Source organism: Trachemys scripta, chromosome 3 (assembly GCF_013100865.1).
Source record: "Trachemys scripta elegans isolate TJP31775 chromosome 3, CAS_Tse_1.0, whole genome shotgun sequence".
In the NCBI taxonomy this organism is placed as follows: domain Eukaryota; kingdom Metazoa; phylum Chordata; order Testudines; family Emydidae; genus Trachemys; species Trachemys scripta.
Window position 1 is genome coordinate 148,876,991 of NC_048300.1, and position 21,952 is coordinate 148,898,942.

General features: G+C 40.4%; 2 long non-coding RNA genes across 7 annotated transcripts in view; both read left to right on the forward strand.

Moving 5' to 3' along the window:
* The first annotated feature begins 1,066 nt into the window (after positions 1-1,066).
* The window catches only part of LOC117875185, an 86,540-nt gene continuing 65,654 nt past the window's right edge, over positions 1,067-21,952 (forward strand). For 3 of the 6 annotated variants that reach the window (XR_004645201.1, XR_004645199.1, XR_004645204.1), the window contains exons 1-4: positions 1,067-1,205; positions 1,896-2,090; positions 11,377-11,545; positions 12,031-12,132. This is a non-coding gene — a long non-coding RNA (uncharacterized LOC117875185). The other 3 variants (XR_004645203.1, XR_004645202.1, XR_004645200.1) reach the window with 3 other exon arrangements.
* Positions 2,097-2,740, forward strand: LOC117875186. The gene is made up of 2 exons (XR_004645205.1): positions 2,097-2,373; positions 2,662-2,740. It is a non-coding gene; the product is annotated as an uncharacterized LOC117875186 (long non-coding RNA).

The following is a 21,952-nucleotide window of genomic DNA, read 5'->3' on the forward strand; positions in this document are numbered from 1 at the left end:
AGAGCTAGTCTCCAAATTTATGGTAAAATGAGCATTTAGAAGGGACTACTACCACAGCATATCCTGCAATAAGGTTGCCAATTATTTTCTGCAATTTGGCTGTATAACTTTCTTTGTGAAGGCTCAATCATAGTTTCCATTATTTATCAGTAACTTCTGCAAACTTGTTAGATGAAAATAAAAATTGAGATGAACTATTTCAAAAAAACAAAAATAGTAGATTTTTAAACAGAATTGGAAAACTTGATTTTGAATTTTAACAAAACACAATGCTAAAGACTTCAGGGCTTTTTAATTATAAAATGTTTCTTCATTTTCTGCAAATTTCTATTACTTGTTTTTGTAAGTGAACAACATACAATCAAATCAGAATCTCTTAATAAAGAATGTATACAAAATGCATTTTAGTACAACTCCTTACCTAAAAAGCAACCTCAGATGCACAAAAGCTTATGTTCCAATACATCTGTTAGTCTTAAAGGTGCCACAGGACTTTCTGTTGCTTTTTACAGATCCAGACTAACAGGGCTACCCCTCTGACACTCCTTACCTAATTGGCTATTACATTCCAGAAAAGTTGCTTTACAACCCCGCCCCCATTACCCCTCTACGCAGAAAGGTTTGCAAATCGACAGCTTACTGCGAATATCTTAATCGACTTCCTCCCAGCTGTTCTGCGCATCTGGCCACAGCTGTTTTATTTCAGAATGGAGCTGTGTGGGGGCGGAGCTGCAGCCTCTTCTCTCCCTTCTATTGGCTCATCCTTATGGAATTCTCCGGGCTTGCTGGCATTTCATTGGCCTGGCTTCCCCCCTTCCCCCTGAGCTAATTGGAGGAGCCGGGATGGAGGGGACGGAATCCCCTTTGGTTTATTGGGAGGGGGAGCGGAGTGGAGTCATACCCGGTCACCTGCAGCTCGGGCAGCTGTTGTGTCTCCGGCGCCTCACCCCCACCTCTCGCTGCTACTGTGGGGGAGCTGGAGCTGCTGGGGCCGCCGCTGTCAGGGGAAATGGCCAAAGAAAAGCGACACACACAAAGAACATGGCGAGGGAAGGAGGAGTCTGAGCCGACGGCAGCTGCACTCCCCCGCCCGAAGGACGCTCCGGGGAGGGAGGACAATGCCCAGCCCACTCTGGCCCAGCTGCCGCCCGGCTCCCGGGGGAGGGGGGCTGTTTTCCCAGGGCTGGGCGCCCCTGGTGTCTCCGGTAAGTGGCTCCCACTCCTCTCCTTCCCCCAGGAGGGGGGGACTCGCCGCAGTGCGCCCCAAAGCCGAGCAGCCCCCCTGCCTGCGGGAACTTTGCCGGAGCCGGGAACTTTGCCGGGGGCTTGGGCTGCAGCCCGCTGGGAGCTGGCCCAGGTAGGGAGAGGGGGCGCTGCTCGCTCCTCTAGACCTGTCCCGGACGTGCCGCTGCTCTGGGAGGGCGGGCAGGCGCGCCCCGGACCTGCCCTGGCCGGGAGCAGGCACCAGTCCCGCCAGCCCGCGCTGGGACTCGCCCTGAGAGGCGTTTCCTGGGGGCGGCGGCGGCCTCTTCCCCCGCCCTTGGCTGGTGCTCTCCCACCTGAGGCGGGCGGCTCTGACCGTGAGAGCTCCGCTTGGGTGACCAGCCTCTCTCGGGGAGGGGGCAGCGGAGCCGCCGCTCGCGAAGCTGCACCCGGGAACGCGGCGGCGCTTGGGAACTTTTCTACAGGGTGTTCGCAACTTGTCTGAAATGCGGCTGAGCTCGGGGGCGGCTGGGCTCCTCGGATCCCCCTCTCGGGTCTGGACTGCCGGTGGCCCGGGCTGCTTCCCTGCCGGGCCGCTTCTCTGCAGCCCCGCCGGGCAGAGCAGCGGGGGCGAATCCCAGAGGTAGGAGCAACCTGTCTGCTGGGTCTCACCTGTTGTGTTTTGGTTCCAGCCTGCCCCACGCTGTAACAAACTACTCGCAAGTGCTACTGAACAGGACGAGCTGGAGTGAGATCTGCAGCGACTGGTACTTTAACCCACCCTCGCCTGCTTTTTGCCCCCAGCCCTGGTTTACTCTGCACTGCATACAGGAATTTTCAGTTTTCTGGCAGGAACAAAACCGGCAGCAGGTAGAAAGAAATTACAGGTAGCAACTATATTTTGAATTCCAATGTCCTTTGATGCCTGACACATCGACATTACTATATCGTTATAATTAGCTGAACCTGAGCTTAAGGAAGGCTTGAAAACAATTTGAAGAGGTGCTTAAAATGATTGCATAATTTCAGTCTTAAGGATATCTGACATCTGCATACTTGTGTTTTGTAACTTTAATTATGTGCATTAAACATAGCTTTACTAAAATATGACCAAACTTTAAATCATCTGTGGCTTTGATCCTCTGGCATACCATAGTAACATAGTCTTAGGTCTGGTCTATACTACCCGCCTGAATCGGCGGGTAGAAATCGACCTCTCGGGGATCGATTTATCGCGTCCCGTCGGGACGCGACAATCGATCCCCAAATCGGCGCTCTAACTCCACCAGCGGAGGTGGTAGTAAGCGCCGCCGACAAAAAGCGGCAGAAGTCGATTTTGCGGCCGTCCTCACAACGGGGTAAGTCGGCTGCAATACGTCGAATTCAGCTACGCAAATTCAGCTACGTGAATAGCGTATCTTAAATCGACTCCCCGCTGTAGTGTAGATGTACCCTTAGATGTTAGTTTGTGTGGATAACTATCCAGAAGAAAAATATTCTAACCATGCCTCATTTAGAACAATTAAAAGTTAGATTTAAAAAAAAAAAAAAATTGAGTGGGCATGCGCAGTCAACATCAGTGTGCAAAAAAAAAATCTCAAAATAAACAACATCAGATCTCTAACTCTGGAAAGTCTTTTCTTACATTTTCAGAGTAATTCTACTTGTATATATTTACTTCTATCATGTGATTGTTGACCATGTAAAGTAATCTTGACTGTTCTCAAGCCCTCTGGAATGTTTTTTTTTTGTCAGATTAATGTGTGCAGCAACATCCTTTCTTCAAATCCATTATTCATATTTGGAGTTAAAACATGCCTGTGGAGGAATGTGTAATGCATCACTATGTAGTTCTATCAAGTACCATTACAGAAACTGTATCCCTTTTTAATTACAGAAAAAGTGAATCTGCATTGTCTCCCTCTGTCCTCCCCTCACTCTCAAAAATCTTTAATATATTTTAACTTTATTTTGAAGGTCTTGCTGATGAAAACTGGTATTGATATGATTGTTTGTTTTTTGTGACAGTAGTTTCCTGAGATTAATCAGGGTTTGTGTCCCATTATGCTTATATAAATATATAAAGACCTACAATTTCAAAAATTACCAGTGATTTTGGGTATCCAATTTGAGCTGCCATTAGAGGCCTGATTTTCAGAAAGTGTTGAACTGGTATCCACTGAAAATCCTACTTCAAGATGTTCCCAGAATCTCTAGCCACTAAAAACTTACCTATGAAGATAAGTGACAGTGAAGAGGCAAAATAAAATACATATGTTATCTTTTAAAATCATTATTATTATTATTATTATTATTATTTATAATTGTGGTCACAGTCTCTTTTGACAAAGTTATATTCAAGTGTTACAGCCCTGTAATGTACTCAGTTGTGTTTATCAGAAAACCTCTTCATTCTAATGTTGTAATGTACTAGGCTTTCATCCTGTGAAACAAACTGTTTTTCCCTTGTGGGTTAGAATGAAATGAAAAAAGGGTGTCTCAGTATACTTGATTAAACCCAACTAATAAAAGACAGCTTAGACATATTAAAGCCAACAATATAAATACTAATTAATTTATAGAAAATAAGTTATCTATCCTGTATGTGCATACATAAATTTAGGTTGTGTACAATTTAAATGTAAAGATGACATTACTGATTTAGAGGGTGCCATTACACATTGACTAAACTTAAGAAGAATATCTCTTTAAAATGTGTTGACATTTAATTGACCTTTTAAAGTTCATTCTGTTAATCATACTCAAAGCGTTAAAGCTATGGTTGACTGCTCTGGTGTTCTTGCATTCAGTCGTGCTCAGCATATAAATTCTACAGCATAATTGCTACTTATTGAGTAAGAGTTTCTTTTCTTCTCTGAAAATGAGAAAGTTTTACTTTGCCTCAGGCTGGGTACTTGTTGTAGAGTTTTGATTCAAAATTCTTTCATGTCATTAATTGTTGTGTGGGGTGTGGCCTCTAGTTAGAGAGTAATGGAATTTCTTGTCTCCTTAAACTGCATTTTTTTCTCTTTCCTGAAGCATTTTCAAATAGGGAAAGGTAACCTTGAAAGGTTTGAAGGTTATATTTGTCTAGCACAAATCAAAATATGGTGCTTCAATATTTTCTCTATGAACCTTTACCTTAGTATCTTTTTTAAAGTAAAATCTAGTTGTCTTAATACTAACATTCTGAATATAAAAGATTGTTTTTGGAAAAAAAATTAGATCTAAATGCTAATAGTTGTATATGGGAGAAAACACTTACTACTGCATTATGGCTCTTAGTCACAGGACTCTTTTTAACCAAAAATTGTATAGATACTCAAAATAGCAATATTATTGAGAGGCTGCTAGTAAGGGATCTAATTAACGATTAATTTCTGTTACAAATCTGGCCTTTAGAACATAGATGTAACCGAGGTAATATCTTCTGCTGTATATCTTAGCGTTTCTGGGATTTTTGTTTGTAGATTAGAATTAAATTTTGTTTTCTTGTGTATCAGTTTTACAAGTAACCTTTCTTTATGGAAAGTAAGGAAAGCATTTAAATGCAGACAATGAAATCTAATACCTGTAGGTCCTAATATCAATAGCCCTTCATCTCTTGGACGCTACCATTGAAAATTAATTGATTCGTTAGTTTTCTTTTTAAATAGTCATACATTTAATTATTTTCTTGATGCTGAAAAAAGCAAAACCTAGAACACTCAATCCTGAATAGAATGCGTGCAAAATCAGAAATTGGTTTTTTTTTTTTTTTTTTCAAGCTCATTCTTAAGTCTTGATCTTGCTACTGCATGGATGCAGTCAGACTCCTGCCTACTTCGCTTTGTGCGGGGACTCTCCTTGGAAAAGAGGATCAAACACATGAGATGTATTTAAAAAAAAAAAAACCTTACAGATCAGAAAATTCTGATAGGTAATTAATTTACCACATCGCTAGTGATCTAGGTCAAACACTACAATTTAACTATACTGTGTCTATATATTGGTGAAGTTGATGAAATAAATTGAGAAAATCCCCAAGTAACTTAGTTTAATCGTGTTGGTGTCTATGGAAAGATGAGCTAAAATTCTCTGTGTATTCCATAGCTGATATACTTTCATTTTGTAGTACTCCTGGATTATACAAATGCAGCTAAGGAGGATGATCCTGCAGTCCTCACTGTGAGCCTGATGTGAGCTTTGGCAGAATAAGGACTGTAGTATCAGGCCAAAACTAATATTAATTTCACTGAAGTATGTAAGGTTGTGTAATTGGAGTAAAGTCATATTTCTCAGGAGGGCCTCCTGTTGAATAAACGGTTTAAAAATAATTCCTAACACTTCATGCTCTGCCTGGGTTAAAAAGTTTCTAGTACAAGATGGAAAATGGCAATATGTACCACATTTTCCTATGCCTGAGGATAGTATTCTTTCCATGCAGGCGGCAGGAGATTTGCAAGATATGCAAGTGATAAAATCTTGACTGACGGACAGGAATTTCCTCAAAATAGAAGTGAATATGTCTTAGTGCCCTGTTCTGTGTTTGTTTTTTGTTTGTTTTTTAACCAAAACACCAATCAGACCTATGTTGATTATGTGTCTAACAAATCTTTTTAAATCATTTACTATCAAAGCCTCTGATTACTATTGTTGGGAGATAATATTATGGGGTGATTTTATGAGCTACCTTTTGGAAATTAGGCGAAACTAACAAACACCTCTCTCTAGAATTCACACCCTGATAATCCTGACTGCAGGGCTGTGCAGACAAGCGCTTAATGAGGAAAATCCTCTATAAATTACTTACCAGTATATATTAACAGTTACATTAGAAAAGGGTTTCATTGGCTTTTTAAGTGGTACTAATTTTTTTGCATTTAGAACACCCTTTCAACCAAGGCTCTGGAAGCACTCTTATCAAGTGAGCATTATTGACTTGGACTTAAGAAACTTGGGTTCAATTCTTGATTCAGGCACAGATTCTTTCTGTGTCCTAGGAGAAGTCTCACTTAACACAGTGGTTCTCAACCTTTCCAGACTACTGTACCCCTTTCAGGAGTCTGATTTGGCTTGTGTACCCCAAGTTTCACCTCATTTAAAAACTACTTGCTTACAAAATCAGACATAAAACTATAAAAGTGTCACTGCACACTATTACTGGAAAATTACTTACTTTATCATTTTGCCTGTATGAAATATTTGAGTTGATGTACACCATGGAAGACCTCTGTGTACCCCGGTGGCGAACCACTGACTTAACCTACCCTGTACCTCCATTTCATGTCTGTAAAATGGAGACGATACTTTACTACACCATTGCGGTGTTTGGAGGACAAATCCATTAATAACATCAGGTACTCAGATACTATTGTGATGAGGGCCATATATAGATCGTAAGCACTTTGGGGAAGGGAACAGGGTCAAGGTTTTCAAAGCCAACTGGTACACTCCAACACACAATTTCAAAGTGAGGCCAAATCCCTTAGTTGGCTTTGGAAATCTCCACACTTCTTATGCATTTGTATGGCATTTAGAGCTCAAAGGGCCCCTTTTGTATTGTTATAATATTAACTCATTGGCAAAGTCAGGAAAAGAACATGGGTCTCTTGACCCTGCCTTTCCCAGCTCTAATCATTGAGCCATTGTTCTGCTATTCAACAACAAAACACTGTTCTTATGTCATCCTTCATAATTCTTTATCATGTTACTATAATAGATCTAAAATAGCATGTTATAACTAGGGGGGAAAGGGTTGGAGTAATAAGAGAAGAAATAAACAAGATAATTCTGACCTCCAGTGACTGGCTAAGAACATGACATAAAAAAAAATGGAGGCTCACTTGATCTTTTCACTCACCCCTTCCTGGTTTAAAACTCCGATGTGTCGGAACTGGGGGAAATGTGAGAGATGCATACTAGCTAGTGCCCAACTATGGCTTATTTAAGTGGCCCATTTAAATAGCTAACCCCCTTTACCTAAGTTACTTGATCTAATAGGGATTTTTTAACTGGTGCATTTTTTTTTTTAAACAGATAACTTTGACTCAGTTACAGCTTTTCTAGAGGTAGAAGAAAATGTAAGAAGTAACTCTTTAATCAGTAATTGCACTGGAGGTAATAGGAACTTAAAAGTATAACATTAACAGGATTTCAGGTCCATGACCCTGGCAATAAATGTCAACACTTTATCCCCAGGGTCACGGTATTTAATTACCAACCATGGGAACATACAGTTGTTAACTGGCTTATAGGTGTTCTCCTCTTCACCCTGCTCGCCTCAATGCAATATTGATACCCAGGAACAGGGAATCCTTCGTAAATCAACTGCAGGCTAGAATTCAAGCAGGTTTGGCCTGCAGTGAATACACCACTCTATATATTTGATAATTAGAGTTCATTTACTATGCTTTGTGCTTCTTTAAGGACAAGAATGTTTCCTTATTTTAGCTATACACTTCCCTATGAACAAGCCTCTTATAAAACCATTTTAATATGTGGTGTTAATGATTATAGTTTGTGCAGAACACTCAGGAAATCTTGGGCACTGCACTGACAAAGCAATTCAGCTATTTTCTATTATGTGTGGCACAGACTGGTACATAAATACCATGGATGTGAAGTTAGCAACCAGCTAATACATTGCACTACTTTTTTAGTGAGAGAACTTTGACTAAAGGCATTAGTTCAAAATCCTGCTCTTACAAAAGTGCTATGGGATCTGTGAAATCTCCACAGATCTCTGCTTGTTAAGATCTTGACTAAAAAACCTCTGTACAGTAAAAGAGTGGAAGTCAGCTTATCAACACCTAGTTATTTGAGACTATGTAGACCCTGCCATGATTTGAGCTAATTGTTCCTAGGTGTCTACGCATTCCTGTTCTCTGTTTCTGCACAGGAAGAGTGGCAAGGGAGAGGAAAAGGTGCTTTACACCACTTTGTATTCTCTCTGTCTTCATGGGGCAGCCAGGGGCCTGCCTGATGTAAATTTAGAGCTGTCTCCAGGCAGTGGGAAGCCAAAACTAGTTTAAGCATGGGTCACTCTGTAGTTGCCCACTCCCTACCCTGGAATGCTACTAAGCGGGGGCTGACATCATTGTGGCAGCTTTACGCCATCTAGAGAGTTCATGGAGTACACCTAGGAGCTACCTTTTGCCTCATTAAAGGCTCTTATCTTATGGCCCCCATTACTGGAGTATCTGAACACTTCACAATCTTAAATATATTTAGCCTCCCAACAACCCTGTGAGGTAGGGATGTACCATCCCCAGTCTGAAGATAGGCTTCTGTGCTTCGCTTAATTCCCCAAATGACTTGCCCTCCGTCACACAAAGTCTGGTGGAATGATGACTTGCACCAGTATCTCTCCAATCATAAATTAGTGCTCTAGCCACTAGATCTTTTTCTCTGGCAGAGTGGCGTAAAGGAGTCTTAGGCCTCGGTTTTCTTCTACACTAGGTATGTCAATATTTAACCATACCTAGGGCTTGAAATAGTCACTTGACACTTACCTGCCAGAGTGAAAAATATCTGCACCCCACCCCCATCCCTGAAATTTAAAAGAATAAAACAATTTTGTACTGTTCGTGTGTTCTGTAATGAACTGTAGACATTGCCAATCAAATTTACTATTTAATTTTAACTTACTGATAGGGCTGATCAAATAGCAGAAAAAATATTTATTGAATATATTCAGTGAATTTCATCTATATTCATCTAATGCAGGGGTTCACGGCTTGTTCAGGGCAAGCCCCTGCCGGGCCGCGAGAGACTTTGTTTACCTGAGCGTCCACAGGTACAGCCGCTTGCAATTCCCAGTGGCCGCGATTCGCTGTTCACGGCCAATGGGAGCTGTGGGAAGCGGTGCAGACCGGTAAACAAAGTGTCTCGCGGCCGTCAGGGGCTTACCCTGAACAAGCTGTGAACCAAGTTTGGGAACCCCTGATCTAATGTATTTTCTGTATAGCATTTGCTCACCTAGAGCTGCCTGTGTTTTACAAAAAGTGTTTGTTGTATAAAGTATTCACTGAATATTGGTGAAATTTGTAAAATATATTTCAGTGCTATTTAACAGTCATACTTCCTGCATTTCTCTTGCTTTTGTTGTATGGTTCACAGTGGATAATCCTGAGTGGTCTTATTTCTCCCTTTTCTTCTTTCTTTCTATCACCTTTTTTATTCTTTGTCCCTATACTTTGTTTTCTCTGCTGTCACCTTTTCCTAAAAACTCTCTCCTCCTCCTTCCCTTGCTCCCATACTTTTCTGTTCTAATTTCCTCCCTCATATGTCTATCTAGGCTCCTGTAGGACCTGGAAATTTTTACCTGACCCTAATAACCAGAGAAAAAACTTACTGGTCACTCCCTAGGGACAAATACCTATATAGGAGGGAGTTGAGATTCTTCTGACCAGAGATCTTGAACTCCCCTTGGGTGGCTCCATCTTTTGTATGAAACTCTTGCTAGTAGGTGTCTGAAACTCCAAGTAGCTCTCTCTGCCTCTTCTCTGGCTTTTAGAAGAAATAAGCAATATTCCAGCTGACCCCACCCCCAGTTTCCGTGCTCCCATCTCAGAGCCTCTCAGCGGTTTCAACAGTTGTTGGGGCTTCTCTGCTACTCTACCCCTTCCCCAGGTTCCTGGTTAGAGCTGGTCAGGAATTTTTGGATGAAACTTTTTCACTATAGAAAAATGCCAGTTCATTGAAGCAAAACCTTTTCATGGGAAGATTTGGTTTTGACAAAAAAAAAACTTACATTTTTTTTTATACTTGAAATGTAAATTTTTTTTTTTTTTTTTTTTTTTGGTTAGGAATTACTTTTCTTTTTTTTTAATGTTTTTACACTGTCGAGTAACTTAAATTTTGAAACAAAAAAGTTTAAAATCAAAACATGTTTTGAAATTCATAATGTTTCACTTGACCCGAACCAGTTCTTTTCCATGTGTGAAAATTTGAAATTTCAGCTCTTCATCTGATGAAGACGTTTTGAAATTGTGAAAACTGTTTCCTGCCCCACTGTACTCATATTTGCTGCAATAGAGGCATGTATCTTTGCTACTCTTGCCTTCCTCAAGTGTCTGGTTTTTGGATCTGCCTCCTCTTGTTGCTGCTCCAGGCTGTCTCGAACAGCAGTAGAATGAAATGGACTTGGTTCTTGTCACTTTAAATGCTGCTCTTAGGAATCTGGAAAAAACAACTCTGAAACTATAGCGGTCAGTTTTCACTCACTGCAGCCAGGGAAAGCTCTGAGCAGCAGGAGAAGCTCTGGAACTACGTGTCTGCAAGCTTAGTAACAAAGCATTTCATTAATTTATCCCAGGTTTGCATTTGGAAGGCTTTATTTTCAATCATAAGGGCTAGAAACTTAATTCTTCAAAAATCAAAGCTTAATTTCTGCAGAAAATAACATTGGGAAAGCTTTCTATTTGCTGTGGGCCAGTGGGGTTTTTTCCATCCCTGGCTATGCTTCTCAACTGTCTGAAGCCCAAATGTGGGATGCTGTGGGCTGAAGACACAGAAGGAGGGATGTAAGAAAAGTAGAAAGGAAAGCTTAAAATAAAATGAGCTCAATTCTCAAAGATATTTTCCATAACTTCAGTATCATGGTTAGTGCTTCTGATGTAAATAATTTACATTAATGAAATTAGTTTAATGTGGAAAAAGAAATAAACTTAACGTATATAATCCTGCAGTGCCTGTACTTTTTTTTTTTTTTTTCTCACTGCTTCTCTGTTCAGTTTTAGGCTCTGTCTATGCTGCAAACAAAGGGGGTGTGATTTCCCCTGCTTGTGTACGCATATTCACAGTAGCGCTCATTGAACTAGTGCAAGTGTAAAGAGCAATGTAGCAGTTGTACTGCTGTTGGCTGATGTCAAGGTACGGCTGAGCCTAAAACTGGTAGGTATGTACTTGGCACAGCTTAGCCACCACTGCTGCCAACGGTGCTACCACAGCGACACTGCTGTTTATACTCCCGCTGGCTCGATGAGAGCTAATGTGAGTATGTGTACACAGATGGGGTGTCACACCTCTAGCTTACAGTGTAGACAGATTTCAAAGCAAAAGACTACAAGTTACTGGGGCAGTTGGCAAATCTGGGAAACCCGTATCTATCTTTAGTTGATTTACAAAAAAAGCTATGCAAGGTACTCAGTACTGGCATTTCAGTAATTGTGTTCTTTCTCTTTGTAACAGTTCCACCAGAAGTACTGAAGATAGGATCCAGCTGTTGAGTGTGCAACTTCAGGAATAACCTTTTCCCCACTCCAAACTACTAGCCACAGCAACTTGCTATTTCACATTACCACATGAAAATTGCATCCACTTCATTGTTGATACTTCTGTCACAGATCATAGATGCAGAGTGAGTTACCTGGAAACCTCTTGAGTGTCTAGGAAACTTTATGTATAAATTTCCTAAAAATATGAATTGATAGGTTTTCTTAGCAGGTATTGGCACTAGGTCTGTGTGGTATTATCACTTACTTTAGTCCTGTGCCCCATAGGGTCTTGTAAGCTTTCTGAAATGGTCCCAAAAACTGTTTCTACACAAGCAGTTAACTTTTTTCAACACCTGCTGAAGGAGGCCAGGGGAGGCAGTTTCGGACAGCCATTATCTGCCAATAAGTCATATTCCTAGTGTAGTTTTCTAAAATGTAGAACAGTAAAGTGACACTTGCTCTCCAATCCAACTATTTGAATAGAAACTGTTTTTAATTTACTTCTAGAAAACAGTGTTAATGATGGGAGCCAAATGATATGAAATGCTAACTGAGCTTCTTTAATTACAATAATCCATTCAACTAATTTTTGTAAATGTATAATACAGTTCATGTCTTGAATTTCCAGGAATCTTCTCTTAATGGCCAGGCAGTGTGGTGGTCCCTGGTTGAGTGTGCAGCTTTCATAAATTATAATGGAAGTTGAAATAGGAAGAATTGGGCCCAACAAGTAAGTTCCTGGGTTCCCCCCCCCCAAATATTTCCACATGGAGACTGTTTTTAATACTTGTATATAACTCAATATATTATTCATCCTCCTAAATAAACCACATTTAAAAATGAAACTTACATCAGACAGTATGGGGAGGCATCTGACATAAAGCACTAAGTGTTGTTCAAACTGATAAATCTTTCCTATTAAGATGTCCGAACTGTCACTTTACCAAAGTGAGATGGAAAATACTGACAAGTTTCAGAGTAACAGCCGTGTTAGTCTGTATCCGCAAAAAGAAGAACAGGAGTACTTGTGGCACCTTAGAGACTAACAAATTTATTAGAGCATAAGCTTTCGTGGACTACAGCCCACTTCTTCGGATGCATATAGAATGGAACATATAATGAGGAGATATATATACACACATACAGAGAGCATAAACAGGTGGGAGTTGTCTTACCAACTCTGAGAGGCCAATTAATTAAGAGAAAAAAAACTTTTGAAGTGATAATCAAGCTAGCCGAGTACAGACAGTGTGATAAGAAGTGTGAGAGTACTTACAAGGGGAGATAGAGTCAACGTTTGTAATGGCTCAGCCATTCCCAGTCCTTATTCAAACCGGAGGTTTATGCTCTCTGTATGTGTGTATATATATCTCCTCATTATATGTTCCATTCTATATGCATCCGAAGAAGTGGGCTGTAGTCCACGAAAGCTTATGCTCTAATAAATTTGTTAGTCTCTAAGGTGCCACAAGTACTCCTGTTCTTCTTTTTATGGAAAATACTGTGCTGAATTTCACCTGTCTGTCTGCAACTGCACTCATGTTTGCTCAATGAATTGGAATCTGCATATCAACTCACAGCTCTAAAATATTGAGTCAAAGGCTTTGCAGAACAGGCACAAACAGCTTTTATTCCCAACTCCTGAGATATCAACAAATAGTGCAGCTCTTAGTCCAATATATTATAGAAAAAGTGAACGCCAAATTAAGTTGTAATTTCTCACTTATCCCTGCCTGTACTCTGTGATAGAAATGGAAAGATGAAGAATTTTGGATTAATGTTAAATATGAGAACCCAGTCTCTGCCCAGATAAGTTGTAATAAGTAGACAATGTACAGTTGGGGACTGGGTCGCAACATGCAAAGGAGTGACTTTTTTTTATCATGGGTCTTGTAAATTTCCCATGTTTTGGTTTGTATTATTTATTTTGTTAGCATTTTGACATTAGATTAATTTAACTGAAGGACTAGAATTTACCTTTACGCATTTGCCTGTGTCATTCTATCGATGTTTCAGGTGGTGGAAAAGTGGAGCCATTTTAGTTGCCCAGCTAACTTTCAATTGTAGCATGAGTTTAATTTGAGTGACAGTTTTGTCGCCCTTTTTAAATACCGATTCTCTCTCTTGCCCTTCTATAGTGCCTTCACCAGATAATTCATATAATTTTTATTTGACATTCTGTGAAAAACTCAATGGGCTTATGACCAAAATTTGCTTAGTTACACTACCACTGATAACATGGAAAGTTATCATGCTAAGATGTGAACATAAAGGCAAAAACAACAAGGAGTCTGGTGGCACCTTAAAGACTAACAGATTTATTTGGGCATAAGCTTTCGTGAGTAAAAACCTCACTTCTTCGGATGCATAGAGGCTCACGAAAGCTTATGCCCAAATAAATCTGTTAGTCTTTAAGGTGCCACCAGACTCCTTGTTGTTTTTTGTAGATACAGACTAACATGGCTACCCCCTGATACTTAACATAAAGGCACAAGTTTATGAAAACCATCCCAAAAGTGTATTAGCCTGTTGGAACACTCTTTAATTTCTCAAGTCCTAGTCGTTCAAAATCTCTGCATCTACACCACTAATACATAAAAAGCTTTAATTACCTGATACTTCTGTCTTTAACACATTTTATTTAACGTTTTAATTGTTACATTATCCTGCTAAATGAATTACTTTACAGTATACAAATTGTGCACAATACAAATTGGAAAATCATCATATAGTGGAAACACCTAATCTTAAATTGTCTTGTATAAATGGCCCTTACCTTACTGGTAAAACTGTCTAGCATTTTAGATGTGACCTTGCTTTGACTTTCATATAGAACTAATCTGTTTATCTTGCAATAGCTGAAAGGGAACCATACATGAGGAAAATGATATAGTGTATTGTTGTGACAGTGTCCTTCATCTAATAAATTCAAACAAAAGATCTTGTTAGTCTCTCTTCTCTTCCCCCACACTTTTTCTATTAATGAATTGTAGATATTAGATTAGCCTTTCATCTGTCAATTTATTAATCTTCAGTTTGTGACAAGGTATAATTAAACTGAAATCTTTGCCCTCTGCTATCACTGAATTATATCTAGTTCTGCACTCAGTGTGCATTGTGTTGTACGGTGTGTTCACTTGTTTTCTGCTTGGATTACGTTTTACAAGGGTTTTAAGAGTCGATAATCAAGGAAATATTTTCTTAACCTTTGTTTTGCTGTATAGACTCTACAAAGGGATTTATTAAGTAATTCTATCTGTAACTCGCTGAAGTGGGCATCTTAGTGAGAATTTCACAAAGTTAGTCTCAGTCATTCTGCTATGTTGAGGGAGGATCAATCTCTCTGGTCTGGAGTGTACGGCTGCCAAGTGCTAAGAATTCCTGGAATGTAGAATTGCCACAGCGCTAATAAAGTTTGCTTTGTTCCCTTAGTGACTTGACCCATTGAGGAAAATGTGGTTCCCTAGCAAGTTTTAATAGCTCAAAGTTGGTAGTGAATAAAGGGAAAGACCTCAACATAATTGTGCTTGTTTTCACCTGCTGCCTGGAAGATTAACTTTCTTAACCTTAGTGTAGAAAATATAACCTCCGTGTCTTTGAAATAATGATTTATGAGGATTCTTCACATTTTTTATAAATACCATAGATTTCTGCATTCCAAGCAGCTATATTCTTCCCATAAACTAGTTAGTTTGCTATATGGTAACTTCATTAAGGCAAGTTCCAAGGAAAATCATTTTCTACTTATGCCACTTTAATCACTTAACTGATTCTCTATGGTTTTGAATTAATTTGGAAAAATAGTTGAATTCTTAATCTTCAATTTTCCCCTTCATTATCTTCATAAGAAAACAGGAGTTAGGATGAAGAAACAACTGCACCACTGAGACGCATTATGTCAGATATTGTGTTTTTTGTTCTGTGGTAAATACTGTAATTCTAATAACTCTGTGTGATGTAGTGGCAACTGGTTATCCAAAACAGAAAATTAGTAAAGGTTTATTACTCATTTAAACTTTACATAAGCTTTCACAGAGCATGTTAACGCCCTCCCCCACGCCCAGTTATCTTCTGCAGTCATTCTGGAGCAAAGGTTGGATAAGTTAATTTTAAGATCACATAACTTCCCCCATTCCTCTTTGCAGAAAGGAAGAAAGCCAATCCAATCACTGTATTAAAACAGTCTTAAAATTAAATCTTCTGTTTCAGTGGATAATAAAAGATCTGTCACTATGTTTACTGATAAGTTTGTTATTGATAAGTGAATTTAGTAGATTGCATAGTAATGCAATAATAAACACCACCATGACTGTTCTAGTAGTGTCTTGGAGGCACAAATAAGTTGCAACAGAGCATGCAAGTCACTTCTTCCATAAATCTTTATTGTAATTCTACACCATAAGTAACACAGACATATTTCAATTATATAACATTTGAGTATTAACTATATCTATGTTTCAAACTATTCCACTAGAAGTCATACATTCTTATTAATAAAAATGTGTGAAAACAGGCTGCGTTATACACTTGCATTAGCAAGATGGCAACATGGAGAGAGTTTGTACCAGTCTTCTTAAGCAACTTGCTTGGATCCTCCTGTTGGTTAATAATGTGACGTAAACAGCTAAAGAATGTGTATTGCTGTTGACAGTGAGCGACTGTAAACATCCTCGACTGGAAGCTGTGAAGCAGCAGATGGGGCTTTCAGTCGGATGTTTGCAGCTGCCAACTGCCACAGACTTCAAGAAATGTTTGACACCTAAGCATAGTAGTCTTTTAAAACTTCTAGTGTGCTAGGTTTCTGTCTGTTTCAGAGACATGGAATTAAAACAGTAAGAGTGGAAATGTTTGACTTCTAATGTATCTTGAAATGTCTCTATATTAAATATCTAGTAATAGTTCATAGGGTTTTTTTTGAGGGAATGATGTGAAATGTAAACAAGTAAAATCTTGGATGAAACAGGAATTCCTGGAACATTGAACTATTATAGTGAAGGTGAGATCTTTGACTTGGAAAAGTGCTTGCTCAACTTTGTGTTCAGCTAAAAGGAGGCTTCCTACAGCTAAGTGTTTATACTGTATGGCTCATATATCAGGTCCCACTAAGCTTTATAAGAGGAGTCTGTGTATTTAGCTTATCTTTGATAGTTCATATAGAATTTCAAATGACGCCTTTTAGGAAACTAAGTGAAGCCTGCAAGATTTCAAAAGGGAAAAATATACCAGCTGTAACAGTAAAGTAAGAATTCAAAACTCAGCATTCTTGAAGACAACACTTTTAACAAAATAGGGGGGAAATGGCAGCATTTCACTGGACTGTTTTTTGTGGCTCATATACCATGTTGTGTCTCATATATCGATATTTTAAAAAAATAAAATCTAATGATATTTCTTCCCCTTCCCCCAAAACAAACAAGTCAACTAATTGGACTCCCCAAAACAAACTGGCTTTTAAGACCATTGTAGCCCCCGATCTTGCAGACTTCTCTGTGCTTGTGGATCCCTGTGTTTGCATAAAGCTCCAGAGGTTCATCTGCACAAAACAGTTTGCAGAATTGGGGTTATAGTCAGCGAAGTCATAACTTCATCATAGGCAAGAAAGGAAAAATAAAACTGGGTCAGAAGCTCATTCTTAATTGAAATTGATAGGAAAAGCACTTAAATTTTAAGATGAGAGATGCAAAATATATCTGTGCATAAAATTAGTTTAGATAAACATAGTTCGGTTTTAACGCATCTTCCTTTTGTCAGTTTCCTTTCTCAGAAGAAAATATGTATGTTTTAGTATACTTCACTATATATTTATATAAAAATAAATGACCAAGAAGACATTTGAACCCTACTATAGCTCTGTGTTATAAAGGAGTTAATATTTCTGGATGCGATACTCATATTGACATACTTATTCAAACCAGAAGCAGTGCTAGCCTTTTGGGGGCCCTAAGCAGGAATACATATGACACACATTAAAAAAGCAAATAGGGGGCCCCCACACAATTGCTTTGTCTGCTTATGCCTAGCACCAACACTGATTCAAAGCCATATCTCTGAGGTCAAGGAAGTGTGATCTATATTTGACACAACGTCACTAATCCATGCTTTAGCACACAGCTTTAATGTAGATTTGCAGGCTTGCTGTTCATTCAGTTTGTTTTATTTTGTATTTCAGTAGTGCTTGGAGGCTCCAATCAGGATCAGTGCTATACAGTGTACAGGGAGCTCTTCAGGACTGAGATTCCAATCTAATTTTAAGACAAACTGCAACAAAGATAATTGGAGGGAGAGAGAGAAAGAGGTTAACCATAAGAACACATTGCATAAATTAGCTATCTGCATTACATTAGATGGCTTTGAGTTGTCCGTCTTTTCGTTCTCTTATTATTAATTATCCCTGCTAGCCATCTACCTAGCCATTGAGTTAAGTTTCCCATTAAATATTATGCTAGAAGTAGGCCTTGAGTTGAATGAGGGCAGGGTAGAGGCTTTGGTTCCATGGATATGGGATGGCATGGAAGCATATGCTTGTGAAAACTGGAAGAGAAACTGACCGATGGCTGATTTGTGGCTGACTTCATTAGTAGAGCAGAGGAGACATGTGGCAATGTGTGTGGATAAGCAGAGAGAGGCACTGTTGTAAAGGGCCTTAAATATGAGTATAAGAACCTTGACATTTTTGCAATGGGTTCAAAGAGGTAGGTGGGGCCACAACAACAGAGCAATCAACCAAGGAGATAACAGCACAACTTTGAATAGATTGAAGGGGGCAAGATGGATATCAGAAATGGCAGAGAAGAGGAAATTGTGGGACTCAAGAGGGGAAACGAGGGCCTGGATTACAGTTTAAGTGATATGTCCAGATAAAAGGTTAGATCTTGAATATGTTAGGGAGGAAGAAGCAGCAAGACTTGGGTTGCAGCCTGGATGCCCAGGGAAAAGGCAGAGTTAAAGATAACTGCTATGCTATGATTCTGAGTGACTTGGAGGATGATGATATTGTCAATAGAATTGGCAAGTGGGGAGACTTGTAGAGGAATGATGAGTTCAGTTTTAGTTAATATAATTGTTGAATTGACAATGAGCCACATCAGAGATCCAAACTGTGATGCAAGATTGGATGTAGGAGACTCTCTGGAAGAGAAGGGAGAGATCTATGAGTAATCCATGTGAAAAATTAAGATCTACTGAAGTGGGGGTGGAGGTGGGGGACGGGGGGAGGCGAGAGAGAGAGAAAGTGGGGCCCAAAGGGCTAGGTCACAAGAGACTCCACAGATAGTGGAAGTTGGGGGTGGAGGGGAAGGAGAGTCCACTGAAAGAAATGCTGAGGAAATAACTAGAGACATAAGAGAACCAGATGTAGATGGTCACAGAAGCTGGAAGTACGGTGCAGGAGAAGGAGAGGGGTACAACAGGATTTCAAGAAGTCTCTGATCATTGGTATTTAAAGCAGCCAAGAGATTAAGGACAATGACAATAGAGTAGAAGCCTTGAGACTTGCAAGAAGAGATTGTTAGAGACCTTGGTGGGAGCAGTGTTAAGTGGAGAAGTGAATCTGAGTTGGAGAGCAAGAGAAGAATGAAGGAAAATGTAGGCCCTCTACTTAGTGGGGAAGGAGAGCTAATAATGGACAACACCCGAAGGCTAAGGTGTGTAATGCCTATTTTGCTTCAGTCCTCCTTCAAAGATTAACTCTGACCAGATGCTTCACGCAATTAATATTAACAATAATGGGAAAGGAACACAAGCCAGAACAGGGAAAAACAGGTTAGGCGGTAATATTGCTGACAAGAATCTGTGGGTTAATAGTAGATCACAAACTGAATATGAGCCAACAATGTGATGCAGTTGGGACATATTATTATTATTATTAACAGGGGTGGCATATTAAGACATGGGAGGTAATTGTCCCATTCTGCTGAGTGCTGGTAAGACCTCCGCTTGAGTTCCATGTCCAGTTTTGGGCACAGCACTTTAAGAAAGATGAGGACAAATCGGAGAGTCCAGAGAAGAGAAAAAAATTATTAAAGGTTTAGAAAACCTGACTTATGAGGAAAGATTTTTAAAAGGGAAAAAAGAGCATGTTTAGTGTTGGGAAAAGAAGACTCAAGGGGAGCCAGATAAGTCTTCAAATATGTTAAGAGTTATTATAAAGAATACTGTGATCAATTGTTCTCCATGGCCACCAAAGGTAGGACAAGAAGTAATGGGCTTAATCTGTAGCAGGGGAGACTTAGCTTAGATATTAGGAAAAACTTTCTAACCATCAGGATAGTTAAGAGCTGGAATTGGTTTCCAAGGCAGGTTGTAGAATCCTTATCATTGGAGGTTTTTAAGAGGAGGTTAGACAAACACCTGTCAGGGATGATCTAGGTTTACTTGATGCTGTCTCAGCATGGGATGCTGAACTGTATGACCTCCCAAAGTCCCTTCCAGCCCTACATTTCTGTGGGCATTTGTTGAATTTAGAGGTGAAGAAGGGGAAAAGAGAGATGAGGTAGTAATTGGAGAGGTAGGTGAGGCCACGTTGGGATCTTTTTATGGAAGGGGGAGACAAAAGCATGCTTGTACTGGGAAAGCAGGGAAGGATTGAGGAGAGTAAGGAAAAGGGGAATAAGAGACGTAGTTATGACCTCTGGCTTTGAGGTAGGGGAAAGTTGGGGTTACTGGGGTAGGCAGAAGAATTAGAGGAGAAATGTCGACAAAATCAGCATTAGTGACAGCAGATGAGAAAGGGTGATAAGGGAGGTTATGGGATGGGCTTTCAAAAGAGAAGTCTGGCTTTCATCAGTCAGGAAGACCATGTGTGTCCTAGGAGAGCAACAAATGTGGTGAACAGGTATTTGGGATTATGGGCATAGGAGTCGGTCAGAGTAGAGAAGTAGTGCGGCTTGACCTGGAACAGAGATGGCAGTACTGAAGGAGGAGAGGACAAACTTGTAGTGGAAGGAGTCTGTAGGTCATGAGACTTCCTAAAAAGTCATTTGGCAACATGGGGCCAGAGGCAGCAGATGTGGGAGATGAACCTATGCTGAGGATTAGTGAAGTAGGTAGGATAGTGAAGTAGTAGAAAGTGGAGGGGAGAATGGAATGGGTGTGTCAGTGGATGAGAGGGTAAGGGGCCTGAGAGTGGTAGTGAACTAAAGAATTGTGGAATTAGAGATCCTGGAAGAAGCACTAGGAGACAGATTTCGGGGAGGGGACAGGTGAATGATGCTGAAGGAAATGTGGAGACTGGTGGCAGGATTCCAAGGGCAGGGCCAGTAAGGGTTACGGTTTGCTTTTCAAACCAATGAGGGAGTACTACCTCCACTTCTGGCCCTAACACCTTAAAGAGCTAGAACGATTGCTGTGTTCCTCCCACTGTGGCTGATGGTGAGAGGCTTAAGTTCTGATGCCAAATTAAAGTAGGACAAGGGAGGCTTTTAGCAAAATCGCACTATGGGTATGGCTACGCTTGCAACTGTACAGCGCTGAGAGTTAAACCTGTCTTCGTATAGCTGAGTAGGGAAAGCGCTGCAGTCTGTCCACACTGACAGCTGCCAGCGCACTGTCGTGGCCACATGTGCGGCACTTGCAGCGACATTGGGAGCTGTGCATAATGGACAGCTATCCCACAGAGCACCCCTTCCCATTCTGGCACTGTGGGTTGTGGGAAGGGGGCGGGGCATTCTGGGTCCTGTCCCAAAACCCTGTGATGCATCGCTTTGCATCCCAGCAATCCCTGTGTTTCCATCCACATTTGGCACCATCTTTCAATGCCATCTTTCAACAGTTTCTGTGCAGCGCGATCTGTGTTCCGTTTCAGTCTGCGGGAAATGGAGCCCGAACTGTTGAGGAGTATTCTGATGAGTCTCTCCAGCATGTCATGTTTGGCAGTCGAGCTATTCCTTAAGATCCAAAGTGACAGTGAGGAGTCTGACGATGATAGCGAGTCACATAACTGGTACGACACGAAATTGCTTGTGGCATTCACGGACATGCTCAGCACCGTGGAACGCCGCTTTTAGGCTCGGGAAACAAGCACTGAGTGGTGGAATCACATCGTCATGCAAGTCTGGGATGACGAGCAGTGGCTGCAGAACTTTTGGATGAGAAAAGCCACTTTCATGGGACTGTGAGAGGAGCTCACCCCCACCCTGCGGGGAAAGGAGACTAGAGGAACTCGGTTTGTTTACCTTAACCAAAAGAAGGCTGAGGGGGGATATGATTGCTCTCTTTAAATATATCAGAGGGATAAATACCAGGGAGGGAAGAGGAATTATTTCAGCTCAGTACTAATGTGGACACGAGAACGAATGGATATAAACTGGCCGTCGGGAAGTTTAAGCTTGAAATTAGACGAAGGTTTCTAACCATCAGAGGGGTGAAGTTTTGGAACAGCCTTCCAAGGGAAACAGTGGGGGTGAAAGACCTCTCTGGCTTTAAGATTAAGCTTGATAAGTTTATGGAGGGGATGGTTTGATGGGATAAAGTGATTTTAGTCAAAAGGTCAATAATATGCCATCGCTGGTAATTAGTAACAATGGTCAATGATGGGATATTAAAAGTTACTA